Genomic DNA, 6,917 nt, shown 5'->3' on the forward strand with positions numbered 1-6,917 from the left:
ATTTTCGTTGCGTCTTGCAACCTTTTCAATAGTTTTGACTCTGTCCGTCATTCACTCTGCGTTCTTTTTTGTTTGTTAGTGCGCATGTGCGTGGGTCAGTGTGTGTGTCTGTACCTTTACATGAATGCATGCTTGTATGTATGTATATATGTATGCATGTGTGTGTGTATGCATGTATGTGTGTATGCATGTATGTGTATCTATGTGTGTACATTTGTATGGATGCATGTATTCTGCATATTCATGTGTTTGCATGTCCGTGTTTGTGTGTTTTTATATATGTGTGTGTGTACCTCTGTCTTCTTGTGTGTGTGTGTACCTCTGTCTTCTTGTGTGTGTGTGTGTGTGTGTGTGTGTGTTTTGCAACTATGTACCGTATTTGTATGTATGGATGTGCATCTCCATATGTATGGACGTGTGTCTTCATATGTGTCCTTGTGTGAAATAAAGTGTATGTGTATATATAGTCATGTGTTTCAGTCTCCATACGTCTGGAAAACAAGATATATTATTTCAATGTATAATTCTAACTTCTGTAAATAACCAATGTAAAATAGCATAAATGTGGGTCAATTATATCTTGGAATAACCTTTCTCCTCCTCATTTATATCATCATAATCAATGACTCAACTTGTACCAAATTATAACGTCCGGAAATTCTTGAATTAGTCTCGGAGTATCTCGGATTTTTGATCAAGCAAGATGCTCGATCAATCAAAAACGTAATCAAATCAAACCAACTTTTGCATATTCTGCGTTAAGCCTCGCATCATTTAATGTTCCTCGTGAAAAGTTATTGCTATTTCTCGTTCCTGAAGCGATGAGATGACAGAATCGTCAGCGCGTCGGACAAAATGCTAAGCTGTATTTCGTCCTTCTTTACGTCCTGTGTTGAAATTCAGTCGCGGTTGACTTTACTTTTCATCCTTTCGGAGTCGACAAAATGAGCACCAGACGAGCACCGGGATCGATGTAATCGACTTACCCCTCCCCACCACCCAGAATTGCCGGCCTTGTGCAAAATTTAGAAACCAATATTTCCTGTTTCTCTTGCTTCTAATTCTATTAAATCAAGAAACAAAGTTGGTCAAAGATCATTTAATTAATATTTTACAATAATTCCACGCACAGATAACCTTAGAATCATCGAAGCGTTTTCCATTCCAAAACCCCTTTTCTATTAGTTTCCCATTGATATTCCTGAACATTTCATTTCCTAATCAGTCGGAGATGTGCTCTGCAGAGAGAGTGGCAGGAAGCCATGACTGCAAGAAGTTCTTTTAATATGTTCCACTGTTAGACATGGAAGACGAAGGAGAATTCCAACTAACAATGGTCCGTATAATCGAGTTCGTGGTAAAAATATTATTTTAATTCCATATATTTTTTTTTTTTCATTAATTTTATCAAAAGCTGTTTCAAGAATCTCTCTTTTGCTATTCTTTTGAAATATTTAAAAGAATTGCGTGAGAATTTTCTTCAAATGTTTTTTTTTTTCTTTTTTTTTTAATGGTGAAGATCGCTTAACTGTTATTTGTAATCCACAGAAGAAATGTGAAAAATATGTTATTTTAAAGACTTGGTTGCGGGGAGCCCCAGATCCATAAAAAAAGGCACGTGATTTCGGAAACCTAATCAAAATACACTCATTCACAAACAAACAAACACACACATGTAATGTTGTTAGGGAGCCGGATAAAATGCCTTGTAGTATTTTTACCTACTGCTTGCACTCTAAATCCACGCCCCACCGATGTCTCCTCTAATTTTCATCATTTCGGATTGTTTTATAAATTTCGCAGATAACGTAAAAGCTCCAAGCTCCGCGATTCCCTTAGATTGGGCAGACCAAATTCTCTCTCTCTCTCTCTCTCTCTCTCTCTCTCTAAGGAGCAACAGCAACACATCATACCATACACCATGAAACGGAACTAAATAGAAAATTACTAAAAATATAATTCCACACTTTATAAAATGTTCCTTCAAAGATGGACAATTGATTATGGAAAAAATATTCAAATCACAACACAAAGTGATAATTGACACCCAAACGCCACACACATCACAAACAAGAGTGGCACGTGGTCAATTACGTATAATTCTGGTGGCCAGAATACGAATTTCAGATGAAGAATTCTCGAGTTCCTAACGTTGGAATTTTGATTATAAAATATCTATAAAGGCGCAAGAGTGATGGTGTGGTAAGAAGCTTCCTTCCCAACCGCATGATTCCGGGTTCAGTCCTACTGTATGGCACCCTGGGTAAGTGTCTCTACTATAACCTCGGGCCAACTAAAGCCTTGTCAGTGGATTTGGTAGACGGAAACTGAAAGAAGCCCGTCGTGTGTGTATATATACATTCATATGTATGTGTGTGTGTGCGTATTTGTGTGTCTGTGTTTGTACCCCCACCATCACTTGAAAACCGATACCGGTGTGTTTACGTCCCTGTAACTTAGCGGTTCGGCAAAAAAACGGATAAAATTAAAAATACTAGGCTTACAAATAATAAGTTCTGGGGGTCGAATTGTTCGAGTAAAGGCGGTGCTCCAGCGTGGCCGCAGTCAAAATGACTGAAACAAGTAAAAGAAAAACTATCCTGGCAATAAAATTTACATAAACAAAAGCGACCCCTACGCAAAGGGGCAGTGTAGAAGCTAACAGAACTCCGCAGCCTGAAGATGAGGCTGAGATAACCAAGAAGATTTGACTTTTGATAGAAATAAATTTGGCAGTTTTGTATTCCAGAGAAACTATAGGAGTCTGATAACCAGATGCAAAAAGAGGCTTGATTAAACAATGAATGAATTTCTAATTTATTTATTTTTATTCTTTTATTTGCTTCAGTCGTTTGACTGCGGCCATGCTGGAGCACCGCCATTTTTAGTCGAAGAAATCGACCCTAAGACTTATTCTTTGTAAGCCTGGTATTTATTTTATGGGTTTCTTTTGCCGAACTGCTAAGTTACGGGGACGTAAACACACCAGTGTCGGTTGTCAAGTGATGATGGCGGAGCAAACACAGACACACACATAAAATATATGCATATATATTCACACGACAGATTTCTTCCGGTTTCCGTCTACCAAATCCACTCACAAGGCTTTGGTCGGCCCAAGGCTATAGCAGAAGACACTTGCCGAAGGTGCCACGCAGTGGGACTGAACCCGGAACAATGTGCTTGGGAAGCAAGCTTCTTACCATACAGCCACGGCTGCGTCTCTATTTTTATTAATTTTTTTTTTGTTATTTCTTCATTAAAGAAAACATAGTCGGGTTGGCAACACAAGTGAGAATAAGAAACGGGTTAATGTTCCGCTCACAGTTCACATTACTTGTTTTTGTATCGTTTAAAGTTTCTCTTTCTCACAAAATTGCTTTCATTTGTATGTTTTATCTTTACACTGTATCAAAACTGGTTCTCTTCTGAACATCGAGCCATTATTTTTAATGTCCAAACACTTCACACAAATACACATATCTAAATTCAAATGTTAACTTTATCTGTTAATCCTTCTGATGTCGATTAAATCCATCCTTGTGTTTAATTGGCAAAACGGAATCCAACCATGACCTAACTATCGATGACGGAGAAATGAACGTCAAATTCGTCTGAGACATTTCTAAATCTAAACCATCATCATCATCATCCTTCGACGTGGTTGTACAACTAATCCCAACCAACCGAAATTCACAGTACAATCGATCTCCACACCCAATCTTGCTGCTTTATTCGATCGTACATCCTTTCGATCGCTGAACACAAAAACGTGGTTCGCGAGCCCTCCGTTCCGCTGATTTTCCTGCGTCACCTTCTCCTTCCTTTCATTTCGTTCATCTTTCTACATATAAGGGGGCCATCCCCCTTTTCTTCCCTCTTTGTTTCTTCCACAATATTGCATGGCCGTTGTCTCTCCTCCTTTCTTCCTTCTTTTGTCGGGCTTTGATTCTTAATCCCGTCGGGCATCCAATAATCACCTTCCTTGCCAAGATCGATGAGGATGCCGGTTTAGTCGTCGACAAACCAAACATGCGGCAGTTCGTACAGGGTTACATGTTGGCAAGTCGCGCACAAGACCGACCTGACAACCGTTCAATTCCATTCTGCTACCGTTTCTACCAGTTCATCACTAACAACAATAATAATCGGCGAAATAATATGTTATTAAACAAAATAACTTATTTTTAAGTTTATCTCGGTAGATTTTCTATAGAATTCAGAGCCAGCACTGAAAGTTGCGAACACGTCGATGTAAACAATGCGATCGGAAACAGAAAAATAGGTGGCGAGTGTATATGTAGGCATTTCTATCTTTTTCTATCTTCCATCGCATTGGTTGTAGAAATAAACTTTCAAATGGGAACATTGCACTGCTAACACACAAGTATGACACAATATTGACTTGTAAATCTTTTACATACTTAATAGTTTATTGTGGTTGCAAACAAAATACTGTATCTTTGCTAGCAATTAATCATTATAACTAATGTTTGCCAACAGTCAAGAAATAATGCAGTGCTTAAAATTATTTTAGATTCTGGTTGGAAGCGCCAGGTTTCCTACATCAGAAAAGTTTAGGTTAAATGTCTCGATGGTAATAGGATACAGCCTAGACACCATGCAACTATGTTATGACACAAGCAGCATGTAGCAGACGATGTTTATAGACTCAAACATACATAAAACTGATTAATATTGGAACAAATTTATTGACAATTCTTTATCGAAGATGAAAATAAAGATATGTAGCGATTCAATCAAGAATAGTTTATGCAATTTATCTTGCTTTGTAAGGCAGCAAGGAGCTGGCAGAAACGTTAGCAGGCCGGGCGAAATGCTTGGCGATACTTCGTCTGTCTTTACGTTCTGAGTTCAAATCCCGCCGAGGTCGACATTGCCTTTCGAGATCGATGAATTAAATAGAAGTTGCGTACTGACGTCCGGCTAATCGACTGGCCCCCTCCCCCAAAATTTCGGGCCTCGTACCTAAAGTAGAAAATAATATATTTTGCGTTTTATTTGTGTGTGTGTGTGTGTGTATGTGAGTGTGTCTGTGTATGTGTCTGTGTGTTAATGTGTGTGTGTGTTTGCGAGAGTGTGAATGTATGTGTGTGTGCGCGTGCACGCAAAATGTTATTAACAGAAGAAGTGAAAGATAAGCGAATCGATGGAGGAAAAATAGCTGGAATAGAACAATGGGACAGATCAAACATGTCACAATAATCTTCCCTTTTTGCCACAGATAAAAACGACAGACTCAGGGTACGGTTTACCTGCCTATTTAACAGGTACAAATGAGTAACATAATTAAAACTAATAGTAAAACTTGTATCTCGTCTGTATGTGTTTTAGTGACTTTACCTGTCGGTCGGTATAAGCTCAGAGATAAATTAGCTGCAAACAGTCTGTCACCTCTTATTCCGGTTTTATATTTTTGTCCTCTGGCCGAATCCTTGTTCTTTGTTCCGTCTTTGATTTTCACCGAATACTTCTTTATTCATTTTAAACTTCTGATACTCTCAAGAAATATATAAACGTTATTTAGCTTCATATAGTTCACACTTCTCTTCCCTGTTTTCATTCTCTCTTATAAATCTCAGATCTTGTGAATAAAAGACAAAACCAAAATCTTATTCCAACATTTTAAAATATAATTCAGGCAACTGAAGAAAGCCATCAAGGAAATGGGCTCGGCATTTAAAACTAACTCAAGCTGACTACGGTTGATAAAGGACCGCAAGTGGAACCCTTCCGTATATGAATAGAAGCTCAGCTGTCATTGCCTCACTCAGGTGAAGTGAAGAGGCTAAGAGGCAAAACACTTGTGACCTGCAGACGATAATGGAAGTGTTTCCAACATTGCAATGGATTTAGAAGAGCTGGCAAAACCTCTGAGTAACCCCCACCCCAGTCTCAGCATAGGGCAAAGCATCTCCGATATTTATTTCACCTGTTTCTAGTTTTTTGTTGTTGTTTTTGTTTTCTATTATGACATCACATAATTAGCGTTCTTTTAAGTAGTAATTAATTATTTAGAGAGACACGATATTCATAATAGCGAAGGTATTGGAGCTTTATTCTTTTGCGCTATAATAGAATTATGACGTCATAATGGACGGATTTCCTTAAGAAAACCGAATGCCTAATCCTGCATATCTATGGATTATTCCAATCATTAAGTGTTCTTTCAGGTAAGATTGATAAACCAAATAATTTTTATATTATGTGTTAGATATTACGGTTTATATATTATAATTTTTACTTTTTATGTATGATCTTCAAAAGTCACGTGATGCAGGCGTTGTGTACCTCTTTACACAAATCTAGAAACTATCGAAGACCTCTGTAACTCGTGATTCCATTACCATTGTTACAAAGCTGACGGCAGATATTCTACAGATCTACCGGAGAGAACATTATGAGCATTGCAAAAAAGCTAATACAAGTTCTTCTTGGGGGGGGGGGATCCATTCAAACGTGAGATTCTTCTCTTGTGAATTAACCTCTGCAGGAGAAAAGCAAATTTAAAACATGCAGCTGTGGTAGGTTATACAAAGGCAAAACGTGTCGCCCCCTTAAAATAAGGGTAGAGGAACATCGCAAAGCTGTGACACGATGAGATATTGATAAGTCGGGTATAGCTGATCCTGTATGGAAAAATGGAGACCACCTCCCCCTGTGGGATGAAGTTCAAATAATAAACAGAGAACACGACTGGAAAATACGAGAACTAAAAGAAGCAGCACATATGCTAGGACACAACAACCTCCTAAGCAGACCGAGTACAGATATGAATAGCATATGGGAACCAGTATTAAGGAAGGATAGGAAAATATTAGATTTATAAGCCCTAAAATTCACTCCATAATTGCCCACAGGCATATGGCATAGTGGTTAAGAGCGCGACTACTAAT

The 6,917-nt window shown here is 38.2% G+C and overlaps 1 long non-coding RNA gene across 1 annotated transcript; it reads right to left on the reverse strand.

Moving 5' to 3' along the window:
- Nucleotides 1–4,692: 4,692 nt before the first annotated feature.
- LOC106867351 (uncharacterized) lies at nucleotides 4,693–5,964 on the reverse strand. The gene is made up of 2 exons (XR_001409122.1): nucleotides 5,365–5,964; nucleotides 4,693–4,989 (listed from the first exon to the last, which is right to left on the reverse strand). It is a non-coding gene; the product is annotated as an uncharacterized LOC106867351 (long non-coding RNA).
- Nucleotides 5,965–6,917: the final 953 nt, after the last annotated feature.

Source organism: Octopus bimaculoides, chromosome 3, assembly GCF_001194135.2.
Source record: "Octopus bimaculoides isolate UCB-OBI-ISO-001 chromosome 3, ASM119413v2, whole genome shotgun sequence".
Lineage (NCBI taxonomy): Eukaryota > Metazoa > Mollusca > Cephalopoda > Octopoda > Octopodidae > Octopus > Octopus bimaculoides.